This window comes from Coenobita brevimanus, chromosome 1, assembly GCF_032717465.1.
Source record: "Coenobita brevimanus isolate Jiangsu-jjx chromosome 1, ASM3271746v2, whole genome shotgun sequence".
Lineage (NCBI taxonomy): Eukaryota > Metazoa > Arthropoda > Malacostraca > Decapoda > Coenobitidae > Coenobita > Coenobita brevimanus.
Window position 1 is genome coordinate 55055052 of NC_136954.1, and position 17433 is coordinate 55072484.

Below are 17433 nucleotides of genomic sequence, written 5' to 3' on the forward strand. Positions count from 1 at the left end.
GTCACTATGCATCAGAAAATAATCTTGACAACCGTTTTCTGCTGCTGTTAGACAACGCACTAGCCATCCATCTGTCATGCAAGACTAGGCAGATCATATAGAGGTGATGTTCCTGCCACCCAACACTACTGCATTAATTCAGCCAATGGACCAAGGCGTAATCTCTGCATTCAAGGCCTATTACCAACATCACACCATGTCGCAACTTCTCAGTGCCACCGGCACCCCAGACAAGCCAATTATAAAAGAATTCTGGGCAAAATACAACATCAAGAAGGCCATTGACGACAAAGATGCAGCATGGAAGGAGGTAACACAGGCCATGAATGGGAGTTGGAGAAAGATCTGGAAAGAGTGTGTGGCAGACTTCACTGGCTTCCCTGACGTGCAAGCAGTTCGAAAGGATATTGTGAGGATTTCACACCTTGCAGGGTTCAAGGAGGTGGATAAGGACGACATCCAGCAGTCACTGGACTCGCATGATGAACCTCTGTCAAATGAGGACCTCATGCAGCTGCAGCAGGAGAGGTCCTTTACTGAACAGGACGATGAGGATGACAAGGATCCAAAATGGGGCCTTGATGTAAAAACACTTCGAGAGGCATTTGAGAGCACAGAGAGGGGCATGGAACTTCTCAGGGAACATGACTGCAACCCAGCCCGGACTGCAACAGCTACACATGGTGTGGATCAAGCCCTAAAAGTTTACAAGGATATGTAAGAGGCCAGGAGGAGAATGGCAAAGCAAACAATAATTTCCAGCTTCTTCAAACCCATTGCTAGTCCATCTGCCTCTCCTACCACTGAGTCATCCAGCCCTGCCACCCAAACCTCCACCACCTCTCATTCTCCTGAGTTATCCACCCCTGCCATCCAAACCTCCACCACCCTTGCTTCCTCCCTCTCCGCCTCTTGTGTTGACGAGTGATGGGCTTTGGCCCAGGATGTCTCCTCGCCTCGGAGGAGACATTAAGGCATTACGTTCTCCAGCCTCGGGGGGGACCGACTCAGGGTGGACAGAGCTACAGTACAGTAGGAGGGTACATAACAGTACAGTAAAGTACAGCTGTATTTCATGTTGTTTTTGCTATTTCATGTCTTTATGTTTGCAAATGTACATACATATGTGATTCAGATGCACTCATTTCGTTTTCGTTTCATTTTTAAAGGCTCCAATATGCTTGCATGTGTCGGCCTTGGTCGGCTAATGGCGGCTCTCCAAGCTGCACAATCCATTGCAGCCTCCCTGTTCAGTCCCTTAACCCTGAGGTCACACTTAATGACCTCGTCCCATGTCTTTCTCGGTCTACCCCTCATAACCCCACCCCCAATATTAACACTTCTCACCTTCCTCACCCAATTATCATCCCCCATCCTCTCCACATGTCCAAACCATCTCAATCTACCTCTCCTCATCACAACACCAATACACTCCAGTCCCATCCTACCTCTCAACTCTTCCATCGTAAACCCAGCCCCTCCAGGCCTTGGACGCAGCGACGCACTGCACATCCACCTAATCATTGTCATTTCTATACGTCTGAGCCAGCGAATATCTTCCTCCTTCACTGCCCAGGTCTCACTACCATACAGCATTACACTCCTAACACATGCTGCATACAAAGACCCCTTAGCACGTAGGGAGAGTCCTCTCAATGTCAGGAGAGGCAAGAGCTCTCTGAACTTCTTCCAACCACTTCTCACCCTAGCCACAGGGCTAGCTCCAGCCCCACCTCCAACAAACAACATGTCTCCCAATAACAAAACTCTTCCACACACTCAAGAGATTCACCAGCAAGTTCAATCCCTTCACGTCTGACAATCTCCACCAGCTCACCTCGACACGCCGTACACGTAAAATCAGCATTATTTCGCAGTCTACCTCTGATACCACTACATCTCTTATGCACCCATTTATCACACACACCGCACAAGATGGAATTACTTCCCACGCCCTTGTGGCAAACTGCACATGGCCACTCTCCCTCGTCTTTGACAGTACCGCCACCAACCCTAGATATCATCACTTTTGTTTTATCTGCATTTACCCTTGAACCCTTGTGCCCCATACCATCTCTCCACTTCCTAAATCTTTCCTCCGCCTCCCTTTCGTTCTCTGCAGTCAACACCAAATCATCAGCATACAACAACTCCCACGGAAGTCCATTTCTAAAGTCACGTGAAAGGGCTCCATTCACTCTTACCTGGGTGTGAGCACCCACATACATAGCCATAACCACCCTAACCAGCCACTCCTCCAAGCCAAGCTTTCTCATTGCCCACTTCACCACCTCTCTAGGGACTCTGTCAAAGGCCTTTTCCATATCAACAAAAACAAAATAAAGATCCCTTCTCCTACCAATATATTTTTCCTGAAGCTGTCGAACAAAGAATATAGCATCAGTGGTCCCCCTACCTGGCATAAACCCAAACTGCATCTCATCAATATTCACTCTTTCTCTAATCATACCTTCTAAAACTCTCTCCATTACCTTCATTATCTGATCTAAAAGCTATAATTTCCTCTTTCCAGGATATCTCCCTTCCCTTTATACACATTTACAATTACACTCTTCAGCCAATCATCTGTGTCAACACACTCATAAATAATCCCATTTATCAGGTCAGTGACTAAACTCACCCCAATATCGCCTGAGGCCTTCAACATTTCGGCAGTCAAGCCAGACACACCTGCTGCCTTCCCCACCCTCATCCTGCCTATTGCCTCACTCACAGTAGCAGTATCAATCAAAGGCCAAGGGCCAGACACTGGATCTGATGGCTCCAAACCTTCCCTGTCCCAGTCAAACTCATCATTCAACAACCGGTTATAATGCTCTCTCCATGCATCTTTAATATCCTCACTGTTCACCATTACCCTTCCTTCATCATTCTTCACACACTGCTCACCTATAATATCCTGATTATCCCTCTTCACTTGACCTGCCACCCTAAATATCATATTTTTCCTTTCCCCATGATTTAGGTTATCAAGTAATAGTCTCTGTGACTCAGACTTTGCCCTGTATACCTCTCTTCTAGCCCTACACTTGGCAGCCAAATATTCCTCTTTGCTACCACCCTTCTTCCATTCCCGGAAAAGCCTTCTTTTCTCCTTAACTGCAGCTTCTACATCCTCATCCCACCACCAAGTTACTTTATGTCTTGGTGGTCCTCTTGTACAACCGCATGTTACATCAGTAACTCTCATGAAATTGTTCTTGAGAGCTCTGTACTGTTCATTAACGCCTCTGTCTACAGCTCCCTGTTCAGCCACCACTCTCCTCAACTCGCTATAGAAGGCATCTCTTACTACTTGGTTTTTCAGCTTCCATATTTTCCTCCTAGGTACACATTAGATCACCTGTATGGGTCTTGGGTTTCTTATACACGAGTCCAGGAACGCATCCCTTTTTTTTCCCATTAAACCTTAATTTGGCTTTACGATATTTCGGTTTATGATTGCCTTTCTAGAAACACATACCAATCGTAAAACGAGGGAGACCTATATTGGTAAAAATTGCATACCATCATCATCGCTGGTGTTTATACTATAAGATAAGCTAATAAAAATACATCAAACTGACAAGTAAGAGTACGAAATTCAAGCAGGAATAAAGTGTTCAAGAGTAAAACTTACCTTCATATAACTTCCCAATATCCTAATTCAAAATTTTCCCAGCATTTTCCAAGAGTTAAGCATATGTCTAGATACAGAATTTCATGACCTTTCGCGTGGTCACCACAGAATTTCCATACGAACAATAGTAGTCAATTAAATTGCAAAAAACTTTCAAAACTCACTAGTCAAGAGGGTAAAGACTGAGGGAGTGAGGGGGGAGCTGGGAAGGTATGGAGGAGGGAAGGGAGGGGGGGGAGAGGCAAGGCTGTGGGCAGAATTCTCCCCCTTCTGTCAACAGGCGGACAGGTGCTTTTGCCATACATTTACTCGTGGTTTGCAGTCTGTTAGATGCAGAGTGGAAATGTGGAAACACGATGCATTGAGACCAGGGGACTTTCAACCTTCAATAGAGAGGCGGATGATCACTGTCGCTGAACAGGTACTCGTGGCTTGTGGTCTGTGTTTGATGGAGATGGCAGTTGAGAAAGACAGCCCTCGTGGCCATGCGATATTAGACATTCGGTGGGGAATGTGCAGGGACATTTTGACACCGTTTGCAGATTACAGTCGTATTACTTGGGTGCTGGAGGTTCGTTGGGAGTGACAGGACGAACACGCGATTTTGACCATTCAGTACAGGGTCAGACGGACATTTTAGCTCTGGTTGTGGGTTACAGACTACTCCCCACTCACGGCTTAAGCCCAGCAGCTACGATACCAAATGTCTCGACATGTTGGCTGGCCGGCTGAAGTTCTCAGCCACTTTTAACGTCTGGATAATAGCAAGTAAATTCGGATAATGGTTTAATAGTGCCAAGGCCCAGCGTCCACATACTGAACATGTTCGGAAAATGAACGTTGATATAACTATGGGATCACTGTAATTTGGCCAGCCAGGAGATTTCGATCATTCGGGAGGGAGCCGGACAGCCATTTTCGCTCAGCTTGTGGGTTACGCTCTGTTTTCCTCGTGCGCTGCCACAATGTTACCGGTGATTGGGGTGGCCGGGGGATTTTGATCATTCGGTAGTAGGATGCCAGACAACAATTCTCGCTCAGCTTGTGGGTTACGTCTGTTTCCCTAGCACACTGCCAGTATGTTTCCGGTGATCAGGTTGGCCGGAGGATTTCGACCATTCAGTAGAGAGCCGGAGGGTCTTCTTTGCTCTGCTTGTGGGTTACAGTCTATTACCTGCGTGTGGACTGAGAGGCCGGTGAGCCACCCAATGGGCTTTTTCGTCTCTGTAGGCCAGCCAGCCGGCCAGGGGGGCCAGCGGACTTTGGCCATTCAGTTGGAAGCCAGACAGCCATTCTCACTCAGTTTGTGGGTTACAATCTGTTCTCACGTGCTGCCAATATGTTACAGATGATCATGGTGGCCAGGGGTTTCTGAACGTTCGGTAGGGAGCCGGACATCCTTGTTTGCTCTGCTTATGGGCTATGACCGATTACCTGCACGTGGATGGAGAGGCCGGTGAGCCACCCAACGGACTTTTTTTACTTTGTAGGCCGGCTGGCTGTCAATGCCAGAAAATTTATGTCCAGGTACAGAAAAATAAATCAGGATATGGACCTAATACACCCAAGGCCTAACATTCGTATACGGAGCATAACCGGATACAGAGCGTCTGGATAATTGAGGGATTACTGTTAATAACAAACTCACGATCTTAAATTAAGTAATTTTGGTACATATGCAACACAAATAGTTAACTGCTGAATTGTGACTGCAAGAAGTGAGTGGAAAAAACAAAATATACTGTACCTATATTTTGGGGAATTCAAGGAAGCGGGCAGGTCACCATCGACCGTGATTACTAACAATCTCTCCAACTAGCCACGTTGTTTACCAACCACCGCTCCGACCGGATGTGTCAGTGTATCACGCATTCTAAGTCCTCATTTACTAGCTTTCAGAGGTATGTTTATAAAAATGCCCAGTAGCTATGGTAATCCAGGAATAATAAGTAACCTGCGAATGATTCACTTCAATAGAAAACATGGAAAGGCCACGCCCGTTTAGTAAAGAATTAAGTTCAACAAATCGATGATTCTTACAACGACACGGAGGCAGCTGAGGATGATCATGATACCGTTGCCATTGCCTCCACACTGGACTTTTAGGGGTTCCTGAGGGAGGCTGATGAGGAGAAAGTGGCACAGAGGTGACAGCATGAGGCAGCAGCACACTCGCCTCTTGCTGAGAGGCTGTAATCTGCCTCAATCCCAGGAACCCCTCCCCCGTCCATTCAAGCAATGTAGTCATTCAGAGTCAGGTAAGAATCTTACAATATTGTTCATTTCCATTAAATATACTTTACTCATTTCTTTTCCAGGTTGTTAGTGTTTGCTGGTGATCAATTTTATGTAAGTTTGGGGGTGAGGGGGGGCAACTTTTCCAAGATGGCAGACATCATCATCATCATCATCCAGACCTCCTTTCCCACTCTAGGGCAGGGTGAGGAGCAGCAACATCCAGACAACCAAGTCCGCTCAATCCAATGGGCCACACTTCCGTTCACTCATCATTCAAGCCCCTGGGAATCCTGGCTCTACTTGATACACCAAAAACTTTCATCACATTCTGTAGTTTCACATAAACGTACCCAATAGAGTCAATCCAAATGCTGTCGCCTTAAAACGGGGGTGCCAAATCCCCGATCATACACTTCTTCTCACAACATTCAACCAGCCAGCTCGTTCTCGTCAGTCCCCTAGCCTCACCGACTTCCATACCTCTCTTCCTCACACACTCATCCGCCATATCCCTCCACATTCTTCGCCTACCTCGCCTCCTCCCTCCTTCGAATTCGCTCAGGTATACCTTTTTCACCACTTTATTGTTATCCATTTTCTCCACATAACCATACCATCTCAGTACACTCTCTTGGATAATGGTGTCCACAGACTTCCTCACTCCGCATCTTTCACGAATCACATTGTTTCATATCCTGTCCACTCTCTGTACTCCACATATGTTTCTCAGCAGTCCCATCTCCACTGCTCTCACTCTTGACTCTTCGTTTCATCTTATTTCTCCCATCTTTCCTGTCACTTCTTATTGTTTTTCTTTCCTTTACAGGTGGCTTTACACTGAGTGACAAGCCAAATGGTATCCTGTAAGCCAAGAAATCATTTACAACGCTGGGTGGTAACCATATAACCAAACCATACGTGCTCCCTACGTGTCAACAAGTGGGTTGGTGGAGGGTTAGTGCCCCTCTCTGTAAAACAAGTAACTCAAAGTCAAACAGCCACCCCTTACGGGATTATGGAGTCTGGCAATAGATAGATAGATAGATTACTTAATTCTAACTCGCGGACCTCTCAAATAGTGGTGTGTATCCAGTCTCATAAGGTCGTAATTTAGGAGATTCCACTGTAGTTATGATGCATATGCCTCCTTCAATAAGGTTGTGGAGAAAAGAGGAATATGAATGTCTGATGAGAAAGTACAGTAATTAAATGTGTTAGTAAAACTGAACGAAACAACAGATTGGTGCTGACTAGAGATTTTAATTGCAAGAAGGTATTTTGGGAAAGACCTGAAGCAAGAGCAATGAAGAATCCTGGAATACAAAGTTATGACCTGAAGGTAGAAAGTATGCTAACTTGGCACGTCACGGAAAATGCAAGAATTAGAGGAGACTATAAACCATAAATGTTGGATCTGATATTCAAAAGAGTCCAATAATGTGCTTAATTCGAGATACCAGTGTCCCCTGGGGAAAAGTGACTGTCTGGCCACTGAAATGCAGGTGCTGATGAGAGATATGGGAGTGAGAGATGAAACACCCAAACAGGAAAGACAAAACTATAGAAAAGCAGACTTTGACTCTCTAAGACATAATATGCTAATGCAGATTGAAGCAAAATAACAGTGACAGAAAATATCCATGAAAAATATGGAATTATGATGAATATAGGTGAAGAGGGTATCAGCAGACATGTCCCAAAATTTGCTATCGAAATGGAAAGGAAAAAGGAATGGTTTAATTATAGATGTAGGATGGCACAGGAAAAAACAAATACAGCACCAAAAAGGTTGCAGAGGAGACAGAGTGAGAGAGCCATCCATCCATCCATCCATTGCCAGACGCCATGTATCCCAAATGGGGTGGTCAAGCGCTTAGAGTTAATTGTTTTACAGGGAGGGGCACTACTCCTCCACCAACCCCACTTGACACGTAGGGATGCCAACAGCATCTGGTGTTACCAGGCGGTCACCCATCCAAGTACTAACCAGACCCAACGTTGCTTAACTTCGCTGATCGGACGGGAAGCGGTGTACTCAACGTGGCATAGTGAGAGAGCATGGAAGGAATATAAGGAGGCAAGAAATTACTATTTAAAGGTATGAAGAAATGAAATACTGGAAGGATTGAGTGACTAAAATAAAGAAGGAACTAAACTGTTCAACAAATATGTAAATGGCAAACTGAAAGTATGGGATACCATAGTGAGACTGGGGAAGTGATTTATAATAAGGATGAGGATATGATTGAGATAATGAACGATAAGCTACATTAAGTAAAGTCGTCGCCTATGGCGCGGACTTCTATGCCACAGTTTTCTATGATACGGCAAGTTGTCAGACCCCCCCAAAATGAACAACGCACATTAACTACCTATGACGCGGGTGCAGCAAGGTTTGGAACGCGTGGGCAAATTCCCCTGGCGGCGCACTCCCCTGTTTGTAAACAAAGAAGATGGCGACCACTTCAGCTCCATGCTACAAGTGCTCCAACTGTGGACATTTTTCCCTCTTATGAGGAGATTAAACTTTACCAAATTCATTGCGTTAAGTAATGAAACATTAAAGATTCTTTGGGTATTGTGACTAGTTTATAGGTTTGTTTGTAAAACCGCCATGAAAGGGTTAGTGACGAAGCACCTACCTCTGAGCTAAAACGAAGTATAATGCCTCCCATCATCATCATCACGTATATAAAAATGATTATTAATGTGTTAAATGTGAGTTTTGTTGACACTTGAGCATACAAACTTTATCAAATAAACTTCTTCAATCAGTGCTTGACCAGGCAGCCACCGCCATCTTTAACCCGCCCCATTCCGACGTTTTCTGGGCAGTGGTACGCCCCAGTCCCGACATTTTTGTTTTTTTTTTTTTTTTTTTTTTTTTTGGGGGGGGGGCCCCCCCCCTCAAACATCCGCTTTTGGTGAGAAACATCGAAAATTCATAGAGAAATCACTCACCTGAGGTTTAAAATACTCGATTTAGGTACGAGTACTTCCTTACCTGACTGGGTTTTCTAACAGGCTGGCACCAAAGAAAACGAGTTCTATGGGAGGGTAAATATCCACTCATAAACAGTATTTATTTATTTACATGGTACGAATTTATATGTAGTACAAGAGTATATTGGTTTTCAAACAGTAATATAGGCATTATAAGCATTGTTTCACTCACTAACTCATCACCATTCATGACCTTTTTTTTCCCACATTACCTGATCATCACTTCTGACTGTTTCTTCCTCTAATGCTATGTAAACTTTGTCCTCCACACTGTCATCGATAAGGGAATCACTCTGGCCCTGAATGTCTTTATTGGCCAGGTCACTGGTAACAGGTGAATTGCCGAGACAATGGAGTGCAGGGGGAGGGGGGAGGTTATGCGGTGAAAGGCATTGTCTCTGCTTGGCATCTTGTAGAGGAATAGAGGAAGGTGTCCCGTGTATACATGCCAAAAATCACTCGCGAAATCACTCGCAAAAATTGAAAATTGTGCAAATTAGGGACCTTGCAATGTTGCCGCGTTAATTCATGTCGCCGGGACATGAGTGCACATCATGTGCGGACGTTAATTCACGTCGCCGGGACGGCGCGGGTTAATGTTTTGGTCAGTCAGCCGATCTGTGTCTACTTGGCCAAGCTTTTTTTCATTTGATCTGCAGAGTGAGGTATTGCCCAAGTAGACACACGGCTGATCATCATCTCATTTTTTGTGCCTATTGTTACATGTAATATATGCACTGACTGACTGCTTGATTGTGTGTGTAAAAAGCCTTTTTTTTTTTTTTTTTTTTTTAACAGAGCAGAGAAAGGAAAAACCAATGAATAAAAATAATAATCCATACACCACATTACTGATGTCCTCTGTTCATAAAATATCTGTAACAGTTAGACTTGAACAGATGTAGGTTGAAGTTTAGAGGGAAACAACTCTGGGGAACCAAGTTCCAAAGAGATGCTGTTCGGGGAATGAAAGAATTCTGATAGGCAGAAGTTCTGCAATATGGCTGGGTGACATTCCAGTCATGAGTGCTACCAGATGCCCATGTAGCACAAGGGAAGGCATGGAGAGGTGGCACCATGGACACAACTTTGTCTGAGCATTTGCCATGAAAATATCTGTAAAATAATGCAAGGGAGACAACATTCCTTCTTACTTGCAGAGGAGGTAGTTTATTTGTAATGGCAGCGTTGTTAATAATTCTAACAGCTTTGTTCTGAATTTTGTCTAGTTGTTTTAATACAACCTCTCCACATCCATTCCACAAGGGTGAGCAATATTCAAGCTGAGATCGCACATGACTCTTGCAAATTATAGCTAACTGCTTGTCACTGAAGAAGTTACGGACTCTGTACAATAATCCAAGTTTCTATGAGGCAGTTTTAACTAGTGATCTAACATCAGAGGTCCAGCTGAGGGCACTGTTAGGTGAGACGCCGAGAATTTCAATACTCTTGGAGACGGGGATATTAGTAGCACCGAAGGTAATAAACGAATCTGGCAATATCTGTCTATTAGTAAACTGTATGTATTTAGTATTACTAGCATTAAATTAGACAAGGTTGTTTTGTCCCCATTCACTGATCATAGATAGGTCTTAATTTATGGAGATGGCTGTACTGAGTTGAGAGGTAGAGATATTAGACTTTGTAAATGGATGTCCGAGTGTGAATGAACTTTGTAGTGTTGAGTCATCTGCATATGAGTGGATGGGACTGTGGGGGACAGATAAGAGATCATTAATATGAACCAGGAACAGGGTTGGCGTCCGAACTGATCCCTGCAGCGCGCTGGCATTAATTGAGTGGAAATTGGAATATACATCATCTACTCTTATTTCAATCTGTACGTGGATGGGGTAATTAACCCCTTAACCGCAGGGCGTCACTTTCGTGACACTTGGGAGCAAGGGATCATACCGCGGGGCGTCACTTTTGTGATTCTGTGTTATTTTGAATTCACCCGGGCTTTCAAGTGGTGGCTTGTATCATCTATCAGTACTGCCAATGTCCAACACCAGTCAGCACTCCTAATCTCATCTGGACTCCCATCCATTGTTGACAATGTAGCCATTTCTACCCATTCTTGACTCCCCTCCCTACCCCCCCTCCATTACCCTATCCTCTCGCCTGCCCGGCCGTGCTACGCTAAGTAAATCTTCCCTGGAATTTTTCACTGATTTCATCCATTGAAATAAGCCCTATGCCCTATTCTTATACCAAATAATATACATAAGAAAGAAATAAGGTAAGTGAGAGTGCCCTACACCTAGAATTGGCTAATTATCACCTGACAACACCTCACGTGCACTTGTTCGCTAATTTTCGCTGTTTATTTCCCCTTGAAATATGCTGTATCATCTATTTTCGTAATAAAAATATATATAAGAAAGGAAGGGAGATGCCTAAGTGATATTTACATTCACCTGGAACTACCTAATCATTGCAGGCCACCACACTGTATTCTACGCTAAGTAAATCTTCCCTGGAATTTTCCACTGATTTCATCCATTGAAATAAGCCCTATTCCCTATTCTTATGCCAAATAATATATACAAGAAATAAATAAGTTAAGTGAGAGTGCCATACACCTGGAATTGGCTAATTATCACCTGACAACACCTCACGTGCACTCATTCCCTAATTTTCGCTGTTTATTTCCCCTTGAAATATGCCGTATAATCTATTTTCGTAATAAATATTCATTTAAGAAGGGAAGGGAGAAGCCTAATTGATATTTACATTCACCTGGAACTACCTAATTTATAACGTATTGTCTAGATTTCCTGCCAATCATTTCACTGCTATATATTAGCAGCTGTCAAGAGGCTTACGTTGGCAGTAATGCATTTCCCTAGGCAGGCCACCACCCCGGCCCACCCTTACCAGTTCACTCTCATCTTCCAATGTGAAGGTACGTCTGTTTGCTCCTGCTAACTTCAGCCACTTTTCACCCCCATGCAAAGGGCCCTGTGACTTTACCCCGTACTAAACCTCGTGTGGAAAGAGGTAAAGGGCTGACAAGTGTTAAAAGAGTGACTACAATCTTTCTACTGAGTAAAACAGTGCAAGTGGAATTGTAAATAATGTGTAAATAATGTGTAAACAGCAAGTGAAAGTAATGAATGTAAATATACGTGAACAGTGGAAAATAGTTTTATAAGTTACTTCAAGTGACAGTGCATAACACAGTGTAAAAAAAATAGAAATGTAAATAACGTAAATAAAATAGAGAACGTAAATAGAAATGTAAATGAGTAGTATTATAAGAATACGAGTATATATACTAGGAGTAATGAAAGTGAAAGTTTCACTCTAGCATGTATGAATACTATGAGTTATGAGAGTGAAGGTGAAAGTGACATTCATTCTCAATGCTAGTATACAGGACGAGAAAGTGAATGCTACATATTTTACTGAAAGAAATTGAATCCCTACAGTGACAATAAACTAATACTACTGAAGGAAACTTAAGGATAAAGACTGTAGATATATATAAGTGTTATACAGTAATAGAAATATAAAGTCTGAGGGGTTTTATGAATAATAAATGACAGAATACTAACAGCGAACTAGCGCAAGTGGGAAGGTCATACGCGCTCGTAATTTTCATTGCTTTCACAGTGGGGTTTTTTTTGGAGTATGGATCCCAAACTACTTGATAATCATAGAGTAGTGTTTATAGCGTTAATATCTGGCTGTGGTAATCATATTACGGGTTGTAGGGACGTGTATAGTGGAGACTTCGTTACCCAACTTCGGAGGTCTCCACAAATCCTATGGTAATCGACGAAGGCTCAACAAACATCCCAGGAGAAAGCTGAAGGTATGTGCCATATGCATAAGTAATTTTAATGTTCTAGGACTAATAACTGATTTTTGGCAAATATTTTTTGAGAGTCTGTCGGAGACCGACTAACCCCGCGGGAAACGCAAAACATTGGGAAACATGCCCGCGGTGTAAGAGTTAAAGAGGTACAAGGTAGGGTAGTGGATGTTGGAGTGGCCCTGGTGAGAGAGGGTAATGCTTGGAAACTCTCTGTACTGTTGTTTGCAGATGATACTGTGTTGCTGAGTGAAGACGAAGGGGAGCTGCAAGGCTTGGTGGATGAGTTTGGGAGAGTGTGTAAGAAACGGAATCTAAAGGTGAATGCAGGGAAGAGTAAAGTGATGGTCTTTGAGAGAGGTGAAGTCAGTGAATGTACAGAGAGGTTGGATGGTGAGGAACTGGAAAATGTGAGTACATTTAAGTACTTGGGTAGTGTGAGGAGTAAGGATGGAGGTTTGGAGGATGAAGTGCTTGAAAGGGTACAGCAGGGAAGAAAGGTTGCTGGTTCTTTGAAAGCAGTGATAAGAAACAGGGAAGTGAGCATGGAAGTGTACATGACAGTATTATGATACCAACTCTAACGTATGGAAGTGAAGCTTGGACGTTGTTGGAAGGACACAAGTCAAGAGTGAGAGCAGTGAAAATGAGTTATTTAAGAGGAGCCTGTGGAGTCACATGGAGAGACAGGCTGATGAATGAGGATATAAAGGAGCGCTGTGGTGTGGATGTGGATGTGATAGGAACCATTATGAGGAACACACTGAGGTGGTTTGGCCATGTGGAGAGGATGGAGGGTGAAAGACTGACGAAGAGAGTGTATGTGAGTGAGGTGGAAGGGGGAAGAGGGAGGGGGAGGCCGAGGATGAGATGGAGGGATGGGGTGAAGAGGTATATGAGAGAGAGGGGTGTGAGTTGGGAGCAGGGCAGTGAAATGGCGGGGGACAGGGTGACGTGGAGGCGATTTGTTTGTGGCCACCCCAAATGGGATTGAGGCGTCTGGCAATAGATAGATAGATAGATAGACTCTTATTTTCCTGTCACTGAGATATGAGGAAATCAAAGGAACAAAAAGACGTTAGTTCATAGCAAGGAAGTTTGGACAGCAGGGAACAGTGCCATACTCAATCGAAAGCTTTAGAAATATCAAGGGCTACTGCATGAGTTTCTCCATGTAAGTCAATTGATTGATGGATGGTATGAGTTAGGAGACTGAGTATGTCAATGGTGGACCTTTTGTGGCAAAGACCATATTGTCTATCACAAATTAAGTTGTTGGATTCAAGATGTTTAACAATGTGCTTATTAATTAAAGTTTCAAATACCTTACCAAGAGAAGATGCAACAGCTATTGGTCTGTAATCAGAAGGGTCAGAGGAACTTCCTTTCTTTGGAATTTGGTGGATATTGGCTTCTTTCCATGAATTTGGGAATGTAGAAGTACATATGCATAGTCTGAATAATTTAGCAAGAACAGGGGCAAGTTCAGGGGAACACTTTTTCAAAACAATTGGCGGAATTCCATCTGGGCCTGGAGCTTTGTTGGTAGGTAAATTGTCTAGGATGGCTTTTACATACCTTATCTGTATTTTAAGTGGAACAATTTTGGGAGAGTCGAGTGAGGAAAAATGAGGAAAAGTGGGGTGAAGAGGGGGACTTTGAGAGAACGTACAGAACCAAATTCCATTTTTCCCATTGGTTTAGTTATTCATATGGCATGGTTTTCTATGGCACGGGTGAGGTCCAGGACCAATTAGCCGTGCCTCAGGCGACTTGACAGTATTTGTAAATGAAAGTAAAGAATGGGTGGCTCAGCAGTTAGCTGAGTAGCAGTTTATAGAAATGAAATGTTAGGATGAGGGAATTAGATGTGAGAAAGGCCATGGGGCCAAATGGCATTGCTGGATGGATATTAGGAGAATGTGCAAAGCAACTGTTTAGCCAATTTATGAAATTATCAAGTGTTCAATGAACACAGGAGAGCTACAGTTACATTGGAAAAGAGCAAATATAGTGCCAATTTATAACTCTGGTGATAGAGAAACCGACTTAATTATAGAATAGTACCCTTCACCAGCAATGTTCACAAGTTGTGTGAAAAAATTATCAGAAGTAGATGGATTAAATTAACAGAAGAAAATGAGAAGATCAACAAAAACAATCGGATTTAGGGAAGGCTCACCATGTGTTACAAACCGGTTGAGTTTTTACAGCAGAGTGACAGAGAAGACCGGGCAGACTGTGTCTACCTGGATTTGAAGAAGGCACTTGACTGGGTGCCTCACAAAAGATTGCTATGGTATTTAAAGACTATTGCAGGAGTGAATGGGAAATCGCTAAAATGGATGGGAAATTATTTAGTGAGAAGACATATGAGAACAGTTAGAAGAAACAAGTATTCTCAACAGAAGACTGTGACTTGAGTGGAACAAGGTTCAGTTTTGGCTCCTGTTATGTTTTTGATTTCCATAAATGATATGCCAGAAGGCTTAAGTAGTTATATGAATGTCTGCAGTTGATGCAAAAGTAATGATCTGAATCCACAATGGTGACATGTGAGAAATTACAAAAATACCTGTATTTGGATAAGTTGTACTGTTGGAGCCAGACTTGGAAAATGGAGTTTAGTGAGGGGGGGGGGGAATCTAGCAATGGGAATATGTGGCAAAAGACCTAGGTAGGCATATAAAATGGGAAGAGAGGATCAGCAAAGCATGGGAAGGGAAAGATCTAGGAGTGACTATACAGGATAACCTACCACCAGAGAAGCATATAAATAAGATCAGTGGTGGGGCATATATATACTGATGGCCAATATGAGAATGGCTTTCAGTCATCTGGATGAGGATATGTCGTGAGATAAATGTGTCCATGAAAAGGCCTAAATTGGAACATGCAGCAGTGATATGGTCACTGCTTTTGAAGAAGCTATAACTGGAAAAGGTACAGAGGATGGCAACTAGGATGCTACAAAGCTTGAGAGAATTGTCTTATGAAGCATGACTGAAGAAGCTGATGTAACCAAGGCTCAGTAAGAGAAGAATGAGAGGAGATTTGATTACGATGTTAGGGGGTGCTCACCATCCACTCACTCGATGTTATGCTGCTTCAGGGTGACCGCCCTTTCCTCTCTTCCTTCCTTCCTTCTTTCCCTCCTTGCTCTTCTATCTTTCTCCCCTTCATTCTTTCCTCTTTCTTCTGTCTATGGGTGACTCTACACTGAGTGACAAGCCAAATGGTTTCCTGTACACCAGGAAACCATTTACTGCACTGGGTGGTAACCATATAACCAAACTGTGACGGCTGGTGGTTTAGTGGATTATTAAGGTGTTCCAACTGGATTGAGCCTGTGTAGCTTTATTTCCAAGGGGTGGGTGGGGTTTAATGCTCACGCAGTGCCACTCAAGGACATGTAAGGCTGGTCACTCTCATCTTAAATGTTATGACCAACTTGCCTCTCCTAAGCTCTTCATGGGGAAACACAGGATTAGATGATGTATGTAAGTATGCGAAGGTGTTTGAAAACTGTAAAAGGTGGAGAGAGAAGATCTGTTCTTGAATGATGATGGAAGGACAAGGACATGAATATTAACTGAAGAAGAGCAGATGTTTAAACGACGGGAAAAAATTATGTTTCCCGATTAGAAGTATAGATACTGTATTTGGAATTGTTTGGAAGAGGTGGTGAATGCAAAGAACATCTGTGTGCTTAAGAGTAGATTGGATAATTTATTATGTGAGCTTAGTCAAAATTCTTCATACTATAACTTGGTAATTACTAGGTTTAAAAGGTGCTGCAATCTAGTCCTCCAAGCTAGCTCAAGCTGGACTCAATTTGATCCACAACACTGACTTCCCAGCACTTTATTCAGTGATATTGCCCCTGCACATAAAAAATTATCATTGTTCACTGTCAAAATTTCATGCCAGAACTCTCAAAACCAAGACTGCACAATAATTAGTCATAGCACAGATACAACAATTACTGAAGGGAATGTCAAGCAAGAGGATTTCAGCACATACCTATATAACTGACAGTATTGACTGGATTCCATTCTTCAAGTTTTCCAAAAGCCTCTTGATCCCAATCATTTTGAACTGGGGGAATTAGATCGTACTTCATTAGGGATGCCCTGGAGTGGAGTGAGGAATGGGGAGTGTCCTGGGGGGACATGATGTATGTCATAGTATGTAGGTGTTGACAATGTTGCAAGGACATGGTGTAAGTCATAGTATATAGGTGTTGACAGTGTTGCATGTTTCACTGTGTATTCTGATTTGTGTTGATGTTATTCTCTGGTGTTCTCTTTTGGTGTGTGTGTTGTTCTGTCTGCTGTGTGGTGTTAGTGAAAGGGATTGCCTTGTGTACAGGGTTAATGAGGCCACCTACTGCCTTATTCTTTGTTTCGTCTTGTCTAAATGTAGTGTAGTTTGTGGTGTGTTGGACTGTTTGTGGGATTTAGTTTCTAGTATTAATACCATGTCAATGTTGTGTGTGTGATGAAATCTGTATAGGTCCGTGGTCTTTTTGTTGATGCCAATGATTTTTAATTCCAAGATCTTTAATGTGAGTTTCTTGTGTCTAAGAATGTGTGGTCTTCTGTTCTGCGACTTGTGGTGTTGGGTAGGTGCGTGCTGACACAGTCATATGTCCATCATGTGGTGTAGTGTTTGTATGGTGTGCTGCTTGTGTGATGCCAGGCCTGAGCAAAGGAGATGCAAATTGACA

At 43.2% G+C, this 17433-nt stretch overlaps 1 protein-coding gene and 1 pseudogene across 1 annotated transcript in view; both read right to left on the reverse strand.

Moving 5' to 3' along the window:
• The window catches only part of LOC145398117 (uncharacterized), a 207073-nt gene that overhangs the window by 173929 nt on the left and 15711 nt on the right, over positions 1 to 17433 (reverse strand). The gene's annotated exons all lie outside the window — the stretch shown is intronic.
• On the reverse strand, positions 7817 to 7934 carry LOC145417352 (5S ribosomal RNA; annotated as a pseudogene).